This window comes from Sebastes umbrosus, chromosome 19, assembly GCF_015220745.1.
Source record: "Sebastes umbrosus isolate fSebUmb1 chromosome 19, fSebUmb1.pri, whole genome shotgun sequence".
In the NCBI taxonomy this organism is placed as follows: Eukaryota; Metazoa; Chordata; class Actinopteri; order Perciformes; family Sebastidae; genus Sebastes; species Sebastes umbrosus.
The window spans coordinates 11,672,714-11,687,578 of record NC_051287.1 but is presented as its reverse complement, the minus strand read 5'-3'; the positions used below and the strand labels follow the sequence as shown (position 1 = coordinate 11,687,578).

At 39.9% G+C, this 14,865-nt stretch overlaps 1 protein-coding gene and 1 long non-coding RNA gene across 3 annotated transcripts in view; one reads left to right on the top strand and one right to left on the bottom strand.

The window, feature by feature from the left end:
• Positions 1–1,345: 1,345 nt before the first annotated feature.
• Positions 1,346–14,865, top strand: part of phf24 (PHD finger protein 24) — a 38,796-nt gene continuing 25,276 nt past the window's right edge. The window contains exon 1 of one of the 2 annotated variants that reach the window (XM_037753507.1): positions 1,346–1,788. The gene's annotated coding sequence lies outside the window, so the exon portion shown is untranslated. The remainder of the gene's footprint in view (positions 1,789–14,865) is intronic. The other variant, XM_037753508.1, reaches the window with a different exon arrangement.
• LOC119478631 lies at positions 2,084–14,093 on the bottom strand. The gene is made up of 3 exons (XR_005204467.1): positions 14,082–14,093; positions 6,825–6,834; positions 2,084–2,550 (listed from the first exon to the last, which is right to left on the bottom strand). It is a non-coding gene; the product is annotated as an uncharacterized LOC119478631 (long non-coding RNA).

Sequence of the window (14,865 nt, the reverse complement as noted above, 5' to 3'; positions counted from 1 at the left end):
TAATGCGACTGCGTTGTATTTGTTTATAGCCTAACGTTAGCTTTTTAACTTCTGGAGATTATTTTACGGAACAAAAAGTGTAAGTATCATAAAAGTTTGAGCTTATGTTCTGCAATATTTCAAAACCCAATAGAAAAATCCTATTGTCTTTTCGTCGAGGCAACCCAAGGGCGATGCTAACTTCCTGGTTGGCCTACAAAAATACTTCATCCCTCTTCAGCACTCTATATACAAGATGTTTCCTGGTGTTTGGGGGGATTATTGCAATCATCAAATAAAAGGAATGGAAGCACTGCACTAATTATGTGGGAAACATTTAAGAACATAAATTGCTTTTTAATCCCCAATTTCTTTTTATTTAAATCTAAATTGACATTTCTTTTTTTTTAAAGATTTAAATCTTTTTTCATGTTCTCCCCTCCTCAGCATCACAGCAGCATATATTTAATCTGCACAGTGCAGCTGCAGCTCTGCTTGCGTAAAATACAGCTCCATGTCTCATACGTGCTAAATCCTGACTTCAGGCTCCCCTCTCACTGCGAAGCATACCATGCATAAATGTCTCTCTTGGTTTGAAGTAAAAAACGGACTGCTGCATTCATTGATGGTTTTCATTAAGAATGTCATAACAACAAAGACTCACTTTATTTTACACAAAAATGCAAGAATGGAATTCACTCCCAAATCAGATTACACAACAAAATACTATATATAGTTTAAAAAAAAAAACTAAAAGTGCATCACTTAGGAAGAAACTTTAGTAATTAATAAGTATTCTTTGGTGTGTAAGGGTATTATGGGCATTCCATGTTAAATGATGATATTTATCTCTTAGATCATGATAGATTCAGTCGGAGCCTTTCTATTTTCTTTGTGTTTTTGTCATTTAAACTGTGTCAGTTGTTATTGTTTTATTTACAGTTGACGTGCATTACAATGTGTTATGTTAGTGTATGATGAGTAGTGTGAATGTGCATTTTTGTATTGTCACCATATAAACTATGTTGACCCCATGGGTCATAAGAATAGCTGCTGCTATGCAAAAGCTAATGGGGATCTAAATAAACAAACAAACAAACCTTAGCTGCATGCACTCCCCATTCTAAACCAAAAATGATCCCCTTTAAAAAAAAAAAAAAATCCCTGTGTGACATAATTGGCTGCTGAGGAAGCATCTTTGTTCCTAACGTCATAATTTGGGGTCCTGGTGGTGGATGAAGCTTGAGGAGCCCACAAGTTGTGAACCTAAAATGATCATGACTAACTCAGAGAGGAGGGGGGAAGAGGAGGAGGACGAGGAGGAGGGGGCTGCAAATATGATGGTTATAAATCCTGCGATTGAACTTCAGTGGCCGCCTGTGAGTCTGCAGCAAGGTCTCCTCCTGCCTGCCTGCCTCCAACTGCCAGCAGAGCTGCGTGTCTCCTTCAGATGCTGAGGGAGTAGCTCGGGGAAGGAGGGTGGAGGAAGAGAAACAGAGAGAGAGAAAGAGAGAGAGAGAGGAAAGGAGAAAGATTTCAGCACCGGAGCTGTCCGTGGCTCTTTGGGAAGAAGTCTCTATTCCGACTGTACATTTTCTCTGTGGGACTGTGAGAGAGGAGAGAGGAAGGAATAATAAACCGTGCCGTGCCATTCATCTCTCTGCGGGGGCTCCAAAGGCGCGTAACGACGCACATACTTCATTCGAGCGCAGTCTTTGCCATGCTGGACGGCCGGGCTTGAGACAGAAAGGATAAAGTCTCCACATAAAGTCGAGCTGAACACCATCAGCCTTTTACTCTTCTTTTACGGTGAGTCCACTGCTCTTTTTAAAAAAAAGGGTTACATAAGAAAACTGCACATGCTGAACATGCAATATACTGCTCTTTTCTTTGTTGATGTTGCAAAGCTGTGATGGGATGGGATGTGTAGTATTAGGTGGGGTTGGTTTGCTGGGAAGCCTCATTACAGATGCGTGCATGGGATGAATATTTAGGTCAGCATCCACATGGGTGTGGATGTATGCATTATCAAACTACAGGAGTTCACACATGCACACTGTGGGTTTTTTGCTGCTTTTTTTGTCCCCTTTTGGAAAAAAAATCAGTGGGAGTGAAAATTGAGGGAGTTCTTTTATTTTGGAGTATTGGTGCATGTACGTCATTGGGAGATTAAAGCACCAGGGTGCTGCTTTTTTCATGACCTTAAACAGGAAGTAGTTGTATCAATGAGAGATTCTACAAACTAATGGATCATTGTGAATTCTCTGCAGCAGACTCTTTACTCTGTCCCCCCATGAAGCAGCTCTTTCCACTTTTTCCCAGCACTGTCCCACAGGGGAGAGTCCATTAAAGCACTCCATCAGTCTTTGCTTACAATTGTTGTTTTCTCCCAGCCCTACTACACTATACGTCCACCAACAAGCCAATCTCAGCAGCGTTAACCTTGGAGTGAGTCCTGCTCCTGCACTCTGTGACAGATCCCTGCAGCCCTGAGCTGCTTCACTGACGCCTCTTGCTCTACTGTGGTTATTGTCAGACTGTCTCATCCGAGCGTTTCGGCTGGCACACTCACTCTCTGCCTGGCAGCGCCTGAATGCCAACGTGATGTCTCCAGTCTAACGATGCATTGAGATTTAAATTCCTCCTCCATTCAGACACTTTTTTAGTCCGTTCACGAGCTGAATTTCAAACCCCCGTGTGCATTTAGTTGAGCATATCTTTTGTGGAGAATGCTGTGTTCAGGTACAAGGATGGGAGAGGAGGCACAATGACACGCCAGAGGGAGAGTTTTGTGCACATAGCAGTGTATTCCTTCCAGACAGAAATGAGGACAGATCAGCAGATGGCAAAGAGAAGCACACTTTAAAAGCTCTTGTATTTGATTTATATTTGCCCCTGTGTGTCCAAGTGCACGTCCATCTGTAAATGGCTGTTAATGATTCCACTCACTCGCTATTACAGGGATCAGGGTGAACTCGTTAGTGTAATTAGTTCCAGGTCTTTGCTTCCCTGGTCCGTGGGTGCAGATCTCTCGGCTAAAGGGGGGGATTCATTCCCATGAAAAGGCATGCTTTGTGGTGCTTCCATTGAAAAAATCCCCCCCTCCTCTCCTGAAACAAGCAATGAAAAGGAGGGCTTGGTTGGGATTCTAATCAGCACATAACAGCACATAACAGTGACATCCAACAGCTTTGGGAAGAGAATCATACAGTCAGAGGAGAACTAACTCGCATAACATGCAAGCAAAACTGGATCCAGATTAGCATCCTTTTCATGCTTTTATTATGTAAAATGCATGTAAACATAACAGTGTGTCGGACAAATGTGGCTTGAAAATGGGGGTCATTAAGAAAAACACTCAACATCACATTTAAAGTGCTATATGACTGGATTGCTTGTCATGAAAAGCAGTGATTCCTATCCTAACCTGGCCACTGAAAGGGTCTCGAAGATAAATTTAAGGTGTCACAAGATGGTTAAGATTAAAAGAAAACAAAACTATTTCTGCTATACATTTTGTTTTTGACTTTTCTCCAAGTAATGCACCGGATACATTTCCCTCTCCAAAACCCTGCAAATACAACCTGAGAAGTAAAAAAAACACTTTGGTTGAACTGCTAACAACACACCTCCACACTGTGGCTTTAACCTGTGACAAATGATTGCAAAATTGCTTGCTTTTAAGTGTTCACAAGCCAAAATGCTGGAAATCGCTGATGTAAGTTTTGTGTTGATACAGATAATGGAAAATAAATCTTGTCTCTCTCTGTTTTGCCAAATATGTTATGGAGAAAATACCCATGCTGGTGGATTATGTGTTTTATGCAGGCTGTTCTCATACACCGTTTGTAGCTATACCTACAAAAAGTAATGCACTGTAATTTGTATATACATTATACATTGAATTAATTGTTATGTAATCCACCAAATTGTGAACCAGGAAGTATAAAGAGCGACAAACGCTGCATAGGGAGGTCAGGGTGGATGGGTGGGTTTCGCCCAGGAGACCGACATTTGTACCCCGTGTGAAACCAGAAGTCAACGTTGATTTATTTGTCACGTCACTTCTGGAGTTAGTTTAACCCAAACCACGACCTTTTCCTAAACCAAACTAAGTAGGTTTGTTGCCTAACCCTAAGTTGTTTCCTGTGCAGACGTACGATTATTTTGAAAAGACTGTATGCATGTAATGAGCGGAAAATGGCGCATGTGTTGCCGGACATTTGCAGGAAAACGCACAAAAAATGAGGGATAACTTTTCGTAAGATACCATATGGACCGTTGTATGATCTTTTGACAGTGCACTCAACAGAGTGGTGCAGGAATGAGTCCTAAAACCCGGAAATGAGTTAGCATTTTAACACTTCCGGTTCCCTCGTCTGTAAATCAATGTTTTTTTTTTAATGTTTTTTTTGGTTAGATGCCTGAAATAAGGTCTGTGGTTAACACAAGCTGAAGAGATTTTAACGTTTTGTTATAGGATATAAAATCTGTCAATAAATATACCACTTATGGGTCTTAAAAAAAGCAGTTTCTAACAAGTAGCTAAACTATTAAATGTCATCACACTGACTTGTCCGCATTTACAGCTTCGTTGTGTATACTTGCAGTCATGCGACCGTGGTGTAGTTTGTTTCTAGTGTTATCTTTTTACTTCTGGCGATTGCATGTAGCCTTTGCTTCAAAAGCTATCAAAGTGGTGGTCATTTGTGGCGATTATTTTATGGAACAAAACCCGAAAGTATCATAAACGTCTGTTTGCCACATATTTACATGCTGTATAATGTTATATGTATACTGTATATATATATATGTATACTTATATACTGTATATACTTTTTATATGTATGTAATAATAACATGTAAATTCCCAAATAGCCCATGAAATAAGGAATAATCCCACAACATTATTAATTATTCATATTCTACATTAATTATTATTAGTTATTCTCAGACTGATATCGCTGTTTGTTGGGGTGCAATTTACACGATAAGATAGACACTAGAAAGTATGTTGTTATTATAATAATACATACAAGAGGCTAAAATACACACGATCCCATTGGCTTTTTGTCGAGAGAACCCATGCGGTTTCTAACTTCCGGTTTACAAAAATACGTCATCCCTGCACCACTCTATTACGCTTTCAACATGACAACATGCGCAATTATAAAGGTCCGCCTTTTAAAGAAGAAGTTATCCAAGCTTAATTGTCGAACTTGGCTGTCTGTCACCGTGACCTTGTGCATCATCTTAAAGCAATATCCTCTCTGGCACCTGGCCAGCCAAATGCACTTTCAACAGGGCCTGGTTCTATACACAATTACAACTGATAGAATACTCTATTTCAGCTGTAAAGTGACCGAGTGTTGACAGTGATGTTTGTTAATATAGTGGTGGACTATTTTCTGTAGACTGATAAATGGCTGTTATATATATGAGCTCCTGCAGGTCTCAATAACGTCCCCATGGTGACACTTGGGCAGCAGAGGACTGAATACTAATATAGACCTTAAGGTGTCCCTGCTGGTCTCTAATACACTGCTGCTTACAGGAGGAAATGGATTCCAATTCAAACTAAAGTTTCATTTCCTGTTCAAGCATAATATACTAAGTTCTTGCTACCCAGTCTAGGTGACAAAAATAGATCCGACAACATGCTTTTTTTTTTTTTTTTTTAAAGATGCATAGCATTCACATAATGAGCGAATGGTGGAAGTAAGAATTTCACATACGCAGTGATGATGGAACGCCAGGCCAGTGTTGTTGTTGTGAACTGATATAGAGTTGGAAGAAGTGTGTTTTTTGCCCCGACATGGTCTGGTAGTGTTAAATTAATGAGTGAAGAGTGGATGGGGCTACAAAAGGATTACTCAGAGGAGCAGAAAAAAATCACGAGGATTTGAAGAGCACTTTGGTGCCACCACCCTTCTACAATCATCAATATTTAATTAAACCAAGATGCTCCTGAGAGCTTCATCATGTGAGAGCATGTCACTCCCCAATTGCTGACATAAATCAAATATACTGCATATTGAACCTAACATGTTTCAAGTGCAAAATGTATAGAAAGTGTCAGAGTAAATGGGGGAACAAAATTACGTATTCGCTTCTCCGTATGTGGAATATGGATGGATCCGAGATCACGTCACGCGAGACACAAGAATGATTCGATTGCAGCCATACCTCACCATCTCGAGAATATTCTGTCGCAGTGCAGCTTGACAGAATAACATTTCCTCAGCCATATATGTCAGGTTCTGCCCCAAGGAGTGGCCCTGTTTTCCTTCCCTTCGTCCAGATCTTTTTTTATCCAGGGGCATTTAAATCATTCAGAGGGGTCCGGGAAGGAGAGCAGAGCAGCGGAGGCAGCTGCTCGTGCAGGAGTCTACTGAACGTCAAGCCTGAGGGAGTTTTATCCCATCCTCTTCTATTGCCCTCAAATGCGATATGAGGGGTGAATTTGGGTGACTGCTCAGCCTCAGTGGCATCACTTTTTTGATATATATTTGGCACTTGAGGGAGAGTTTTCCATTTATCACAACTTGTGTCTGGTTCTGGCCATCATTTCTATCAGGTAGGATCAAATCGCACTCAGCAAAGTCATTGCAGAGATCTGGGAACGTGGCAAAACATGATAGCTCAGCTACCTTATCTAAACAACTTTATTTGTAGCTTAAAGGACCAGTGTGTAGGATTTGACAGCATCTAGGGGTGTGGTTGCACATTGTAAACAACTGAATACCCCTCCATTCACTCCTCCCTTTCCAAAGGCTGTGGTAATGTGAGACGCCGATTGCAAAACCGTGGTAACACCGTTCGCCTTGCTCAGAGGCCATCCTCACCACAATAACACTACTTTAGGAGCAACGGAAGTCAGACGGCAGCTGGTGGCCTGTAGGTGTTGCACTCTGCAGCTCACGTTATTGCAGTTTCACAAGCGCACTGGAGAACTACGGTGGCCTTCAAGTAACGTAAACATTCGAAAGGCTCTCTCTAGAGCCACCGTTTGGTTTGTCCACTCTGGGCTACTGTAGAAAGATAAAGGATCAACATGGCGGAGTCCGTGAAAAGTTTTTGTCAAGAAGGAAGCCAGCAAATTGCGAAATCTGATCTGACATCTGCAAAAAAGCTCTCACGAGACGCGCTGTCCGACAAACTATCCTAACCTTTACTATTCGAGATCAATGCCTAACCTTGACAATCTCTAACAGTTTCCCCAGTTTGCAGGCTCCCTTCTAGACACTACTCTGTGAAGAGGACCTGCTCCCTATGTATGATATGAAGGGCTCATTCTAAACTAACGAAAACACAATGATTCATAGTTTCAGGTGATTATACACTAAAGAAAACATACTTGAATACTATGAATATTATATTCCACTTCTGCTAATAGATCCCCTGAAATATTACACACTGTTCCTTTAAAACCATAACTGAGAGCACAGGACATGTCTGTAATAATCCCTTATTGCACAGGAAATGTGTGTTCAACCACATTAGGTTGAAAGTAGGAATTTGGCAGTGTTGGGCAGGTTACTTGAAAAATGGAATCAAATACTCATTGCAAATGATTCACTGACTCTGTTGAGTAATTAAAGTAATGTAATCTGTTAAATTACTCGTTACTCAGCCTAGCTCGACTTAATGCTTGACAAAGGCAGCGCAGAGCAGATCCACTTCTTCCTTTCTTACCTTTCACAATAAAAGCCAGATGTTGCTCTGGGTCAATTGGATCCCAGTAGTTGGTCCTCTGCCTGCGTGAATCTATTGAAACATTAGGTAAGACTTTTTAAATCTATTGAAACATTAGGTAAGACTTTTTAAATTTTACAGGTCCACAAATTTCATGGTAATTAGGTGATAATTAGCAAGTAACCTATTTAAAATTTCTTTGGAATTACTGCCAAATTACCCCAATATTTACTTAAAGAATGATAGAAAATAACTTTATTATAAACATTATTTAATAATTATATGTTGATATAGAATATAATTTGTTAAAATAGGGCCCTTAGGCTTGAGAAGCGGCTGTGCGCTGCTGTTCATCAGAGATGGAAACCCAAAGCTAATAGAAGACACTTCTAATCAGGCACACATTGTGTGAATTAAATTACTAGTTTATTACTGCTTATTGGGAAAAAGCAGAATATAGTTATTAAATAAAATTTATAATAGATATAAAATAATAATAATAAAAGTCCAGAGTCAAGTCCCAACTCAAGACAGCCAAACAAAGTAATTTTCCATCAATATTGAGGTAAATATTGGGATAATTTGGCAGTAATTCAAAAGAAATTTAAAATAGGTTACATGCTAATTATCACCTAATTACCATGAAATTTGCAGACCTGTAAAATGAAGTGTTGCAAGTGTTGCAAATTTGCATCACTGCCAGTATGAATGATGATGATCATCCAACTCCTGTTTCTTGTCCCCTCAGGTGTATTTTTAGCATTGTCAGATTTCAGCAATCAATGAGGAAAATGTTATTACTACAGATAGGAATGGCCAAAACTACAAAAAATAAGATCGTGGTTAAATCGACATGGATGAATGTGTCTTTTCTGTAGATACTCACTCGAGTGCTGTGGTGCATGGAAAACAAATACATCACCTATCTCTCTTGTGAGTATAAAGTGCACGCAAGCGTTGAGCTGCACAAATGTGGCTGTCAGTCAGGCATGAGGAAGGGTTGAGCGGTTTGACAGGCATCGTGGTCAAAGGCCTTATAGGATCTCAGACTTGCAAAGCAACCAAGTGGCAGGTTACTCAACGCTATCTAATAAACTAAGGTATCAAAGCCAGGGACTGACCCACTTGTGTCAGAATAGACTTGTACACGGGGAGAAAAAAAAACCCACGAGGGCCCTTATGTAAAATTCATGAGTTAACCTGAAAGTGACAAGGTCTTCTGTGCGCTCGGATATTTCCTCATCAGCAGTGGCTTCATTTCCAGCTTTGTTTGAAGATTCAAATTGTGAGAGGTACATGATTTCTAAAGCATCTTGTCTTCATCTTCCTTCTGGCATCATTTAATTCCCCTGTACATACATGAGTGTACATTTCCATTGAAATATGTCAGCAAATTGTATTTATTAATAATGCAAGAAGATGGACACTATTGCTCCCTCTTTCCTTTTTTTTATATGTATTTTGTTCAATACTAGAGACATGATTTTGACTAAGAGTTACAAGTGCTTGACTTTCAAAGGATAATGAAAATACATTTGTGCTATTTACTGCTGGCATTGATTTGATGGAGTATACAAAGACCTTGGGGCCTGTAATAGCACTTAGTTTATTGTTATTGTTTCTTATTTTCCCCATAGTGTTTCATGAAGCCTATTCACTTTGCTGGCCATTAAAGAACAATTTGTTTATTGTTGATTATGTCATTTGAAATGGCACGGCCCATTATGTGCACTGCACAGTAATTGAGGATCCAGCTGTGGTGGCACCGTCTAACCAACATGTCAACCATATACCATTATTTTAAGCCTCGCCTTCGAGCACGCGGAAACCTTGCTCTTTTTCCTTTAGGTTCGTGTGAAAGAGGCAGCAGTTTACAGAGTTTGGCATCTCTGGCATCTAAAGGCTGTCGCTGTCTAATGTGTGTGCCAGCGCTGCTCCGAGCCAGAGCGGGAAGGTCACTTCAGTGGATAATTAAGTCCCTATAATAATCAGTCTGCCACCCTGTATTGCGATCACCATGTAGCCTGTATTTGCAGAGCATGTATGAGCTGTTTGGAAGCTTCTGCTAAGAGATTTTTATATATATTGCTTCAAACATTTAAATCAATTGGTCTGTCCACCATTTCCAGACTGATGAAATGTTGTACAGACATTCAGGATGAATCCTACTGACTTTGGTGATATCCTGACTTTACCTCTAGCACCACCATGAGGTCGACATTTGTGTTTTTTGGCGAGAGCCAGCCCTAGAAACGTAAAAGTCTGTCACTGAGTGAGTGACTGAGTGAATGAGTGATGAAGTTACACGATTAGTCAGCCAAAAGTCAGAGTTTCCTCATTGGCCATTGCTCTTTCAAAATGAAAAGGCGGGAACTGTCCTTTGTTAACGTTTTCAGGGGTGGGCTTGTCAGCGGTTCCACTCACCGGCGCAATCTCAACTTAATGTAAATGAGCACGTCCGGCTCACGAAACTTGGACCAAGCTGTCAAACTAGGCGATATAGTTCTAAAATGAACGGAATAACAGAAAGTGTATGAGCAGGCCGCCCTGTTGTTTCGCAGAACCAAGCAGAAAACCAGGGAACATCATTGTTGCATTTCACGATAGGGTACGTCACAGCTTGAACGACCGGTTGAGCGGAGCAGCACGTCCACTAGTGTCCTCGCCGGACCTGGTGGACATGTACCTATGGATTTAACATAACGTGTGAACAAACAAACAAACGTGAGTCAACAAGTCATTCAGATTTGGCTCCCCTTCCTATGCTTATGAGTATTTCCACTCTCAAACTAACTTTGCAAAGCTGCACCAAATTTTCTTACAAGAAAATCAGGGCTTGGCTTTTTTTCGGGAGGGCAACTTTATTGAATACATGTATACTCAGACAGACACTATGAGAAAAATAATGTGTCTTTTGAACATTAACACATGTAAATATGTTCTAGTAGAAACCCAAACTACAAGTGTAAACCTCAAAATGAGCACGATATGCCCCCTTTAACAGTGTGCAGTACAATGTGCATTTGGAAGATGATTCATATATATCTGTGTGTTTGGAGGAGAGATATTTTTCTCTTTCCCCCATTATCCCCAAAAACCAATCCAAGCTACTCCTACATTAAGATAATGGAACAGAACCTTTCAGCCTGAGCTCATCTATGCTAAAACCCACTGAGCTGATTGTCATTCCTGCCGTTAGGAGAACAGCCTCTCCAGTATTCCACAGTCATGCATACACGTATTTTAATCCTTGTGTATTCTCAGCATGTTGCTGTCATTTGTTAGACCGCAGGAGATCTCTGCTAAGAGGAAGACTGACCTTTTAAATTAAGTGGTTGTCCTTGAGGAGGATATTCAGTCCCACTTTTTTCCACAGAGCAGAGCGAGGCTTAGCACTGTTATTAATCTTGTAAAAAGCTGTTTTTTTTCCAGTGATTTTTTTTGTTTTCTGGCATTGTAACTGAAGTTTTTTCACCACCATCTGCTAATTTTTCCATTTTTGTCCAACTCTGAGCACCTCTTCCGTTCCTATTTTGCACTGTGGCATAACACAGTCCATCAACAACACCCTTGAATGATTTTTGTAGAGTATACTTCATTTAGTCATTTTTTCCAGTCATACTCAAAAAACATTGCTAAAATGAGTCTGATGGGACACAGTTCATAAATCCCTACCAGCTGTGGGAATGCTACGCTTCAGCTGACTTGACCTTTGACCTCGCTTTAAAGCCAAAAAAGATATCCAGTGTAGTAATCAATAAAGTATCACTTTGCCTCTGATTTGTCTGCGTGAAAGCAAACCAAACTAGAACAAAGAAACCGAGAAGCATTTGATTTATTTTATCTGTGATGACATGTTTGTATGCCTGGATGTTATTTTTGAGATCATTTAAATGCATGAAACCAGAGAGAGTGCAGTGTGGATGTCTGTGCGATACAAATGAGTTTTGTGTCCTCTACAGTATAGTCTATGAAGCACCTGGAGTCCACCAGCAGCTTGAGAACATAAGGCCTGGAGGGCTATTAGAGTCTCAGCCTGGGAGGAAGAGAGAGGGAACGACTCCCATTTCAGATAAATGCGATTGAATTTCACACAAGCACTTACGTGGAGCGTGGATGGATGGGATTGCATTTGAGAGTATAGACACATGTCCCATAAGTACCATGTAATCAACTTGAATCCACGAGGTGCCTTTTTTTTTCTTCAATAATGGAACTCACGGTTCTATCTCGCTTAAGTGGAAAATGAGAAGTCAGTTTCTGCATCTTTTTTTCTTTGCTGCATCTTATACAGTATGTGATTTCACCTTATGTGTTCGGGAATTATGCAATCACTTGAAAACATCCGAGACAAGTTCCTTACAAACGCAGGAGTTGGCAGTTTTTGCAGATTCCAGCACAATGATGAAAGAAAAACAGTCATGCCACGATGTCTCATAATAAAGAGCTTATTGCTTTTATATGCTTTGAATTGATAAAAATGTATTTGCCGAAAATGAAACAATAACATCGTCAAAATTAAATAGTTTTTAGCGTTTAAGATGAAGGCTCAGCAGTCTAAAAGGTAATAACCAGCAAAAAACTCATTGGAAACCTGCAGAGAGAGTAAAGTTAATTTTCTCCTCTGGGATCAATAAAGTTGATCTTATCTTACCCTATCTGAGCTCGACTCATTGCGTTTGGTGAACAGTCGTGTTGTCAGAAATCGACGGTTGGCTGAAGTCAGCAAGTTTTGGTGATCGATGCTGCGTGTGATGGGCATTGAGCGTGAGCATTGTGGGACCATCCCTGACCAATTTAGGAAATTTAGTTGTGGAAATTGGATTGGGAACACCTCACGCAGCAATTAATCCAAAGCTCCCTTGAGCATTTTATGATTGTGAAACATTGCTGGAATAAAAGTATGTGTGCAAAAATTTTAAACAGAATTATTGGACTTTTTCCATCTTTGGAGTTCTTGCTGCTCAAAGCACTGAAAATGTGTCGATGGTCAACAGTTTTCACTACTTTCTTCGGTAGAAAGTAGTTCCAATGAAAACTCGTCACAGCGAGGTCTATGGAGCTTTTAAAAGTAACTGGTACATTGTTTCTAGAAAGACACACTGCTGATCTCTTGTCAGTGCCGTGTGCACCACAAACAAAATTCCATTCAATTACATTGTATTAGGATGAAGGCAGAAAAAAAATCTCCATGGCCACTAGTAGGGTTAAGTGACAAAATATGTTTTTAACAAGTTGTGTGAACAGACCCTTTAAAGTAACAGTGTGTAACATTTAGGGGGATCTATTGGCAGAAATTGAATATAATATGTTTTGTTATGTTTTCATTAGTGTAAAATCACCTGAATCATTGTGTTTTTGTTACATTATTAGAATGAGCCGTTCATATTTACACAGGGAGTGGTTTCTCTTCACGGAGCCGACCCCCATGTTAGTAACCCAGTAGGCCTGCACGATATGAGGACATTCTGTGATGTGCGATAACATTGTTCAATATTGCGATGGCGATATGACTTGCGATAAATAAAACAAATATTGAAGTGTGCATATTAGTTATACATAGACATATATTTTAAATATAACTAGGCTAAATGTTGTTTCTAGAGCAGCAACAGTAATTTTTGCAACAGCAAAGTCACTATATAAACTCATTAATATCTCAATGGAAACAAAACTAAAATATTAATAAAATAAATCATATTCCTGACATGAAAATAGCTGATAAGTTTACAAGTAAGATACATGGCAAACTAAGCTAAACAGTTAGACTACATAGCCTACTGCCGGCTTTTGTTTTAGCTTGTGTAGCCGAGGGTTACGTTGCTCCTATACTTTATGAAGATAATAAATTAATAACACGCTCCGTAGTCTGCACCCTTGTCAATAACATTGTATAACCATCCCTTGATATAATGATTTTTGTTATTCATCGTGTTTCAGATAGCATTTTGCGATGTGTTTATCGTGCATGTTCATATCATGATGACGATGAAAATGCGATTTATCAATCAGCCGTCGGCCACCGTAGTTCTCCTACACACTTGGCACACGGGAGAATTTTCAGTTGGTTGCAATCTGCAACCTCACTGCTAAATGTTGCCAGATCCTACACACTGCACCTTTAATATCTCAACTTTGTAGAAATAAACTGATTACTGGCCAGTAGCAATTTGTACTGTTGGGAAAGATACACAATGTGTAGTGTCTGTTAGTATGGTTTATTATCTTAACCTAAATGGAGAAACCCTTCATCCATATATCAGAATGTTGGGCATACATGACCTTCTAAACCCTCATAACCCTTTTACTGTTATGTGTTGTATTTCTCCAGATGTTGACGAGCAGTTGTTTATTGGCGTTCAGATGCATGACATCCATTACATGATGAGTTGTGGAGAGCCACAGACACATTAGAGCAAAGTATAGATTTCTGCATCAATATGTACCATATCCCTTATTCACGAGGAAGAAGAGGCATCTTTGTGTGTTCAGACAACACAGGTGTTTTCTTAAACATCTGCCACCACTGCAGGGGCCTTTTTTGGAGATTTGAAATGTCATACCTGGAAGTGTTTTTTTCAGTGTTCTGTGAGCTGTGAGACCGGCTTTCGTTTACACCTTTATATTTGTTGCTTGAATCATTCGAGCAAAAACCTAATCTCTGTCAACAATATCCACAGCTTCATGGATGTGGAACAGAGAAGTACTAGCAATGAGTCACAGAAATGTGGGAACAGGAGCAGATGGGCAGGGGTTTATTAGTAATAAGGAGAGGAGTTCAGGGACATTGTTGCTGATAGAAAGAGATTTGGGAGATTTGAAAGGGGACTGAGCTGCTCAGTGAGTACGGAGAAAGAGAAATGCACTCAGTAGCTCTAAAATACGACGTGCAAAGAGAGTAAATATTTTCATAGGTTGATAATCTCGTCTCTGTATACTGCAGTGAGTTCTCACTTTGTTCATTGTATTCTTTTGCAAGAGAAACATGATTGCACCAGAGTAGTTTACCATCTGTGCTATGTATCTCTATTTTACTCATTCTTCAAAATGACTGTCCTAACCCAGTATGCTTCCCATATGCTTTAAATGGGAGGTACCACTTCATGTGTGTATGCACTGCACATGACTGTGTATTCATTGACATACTGTATACTGTAGATGTTGCAGTGTATTATGTATTGGTCTTGCATT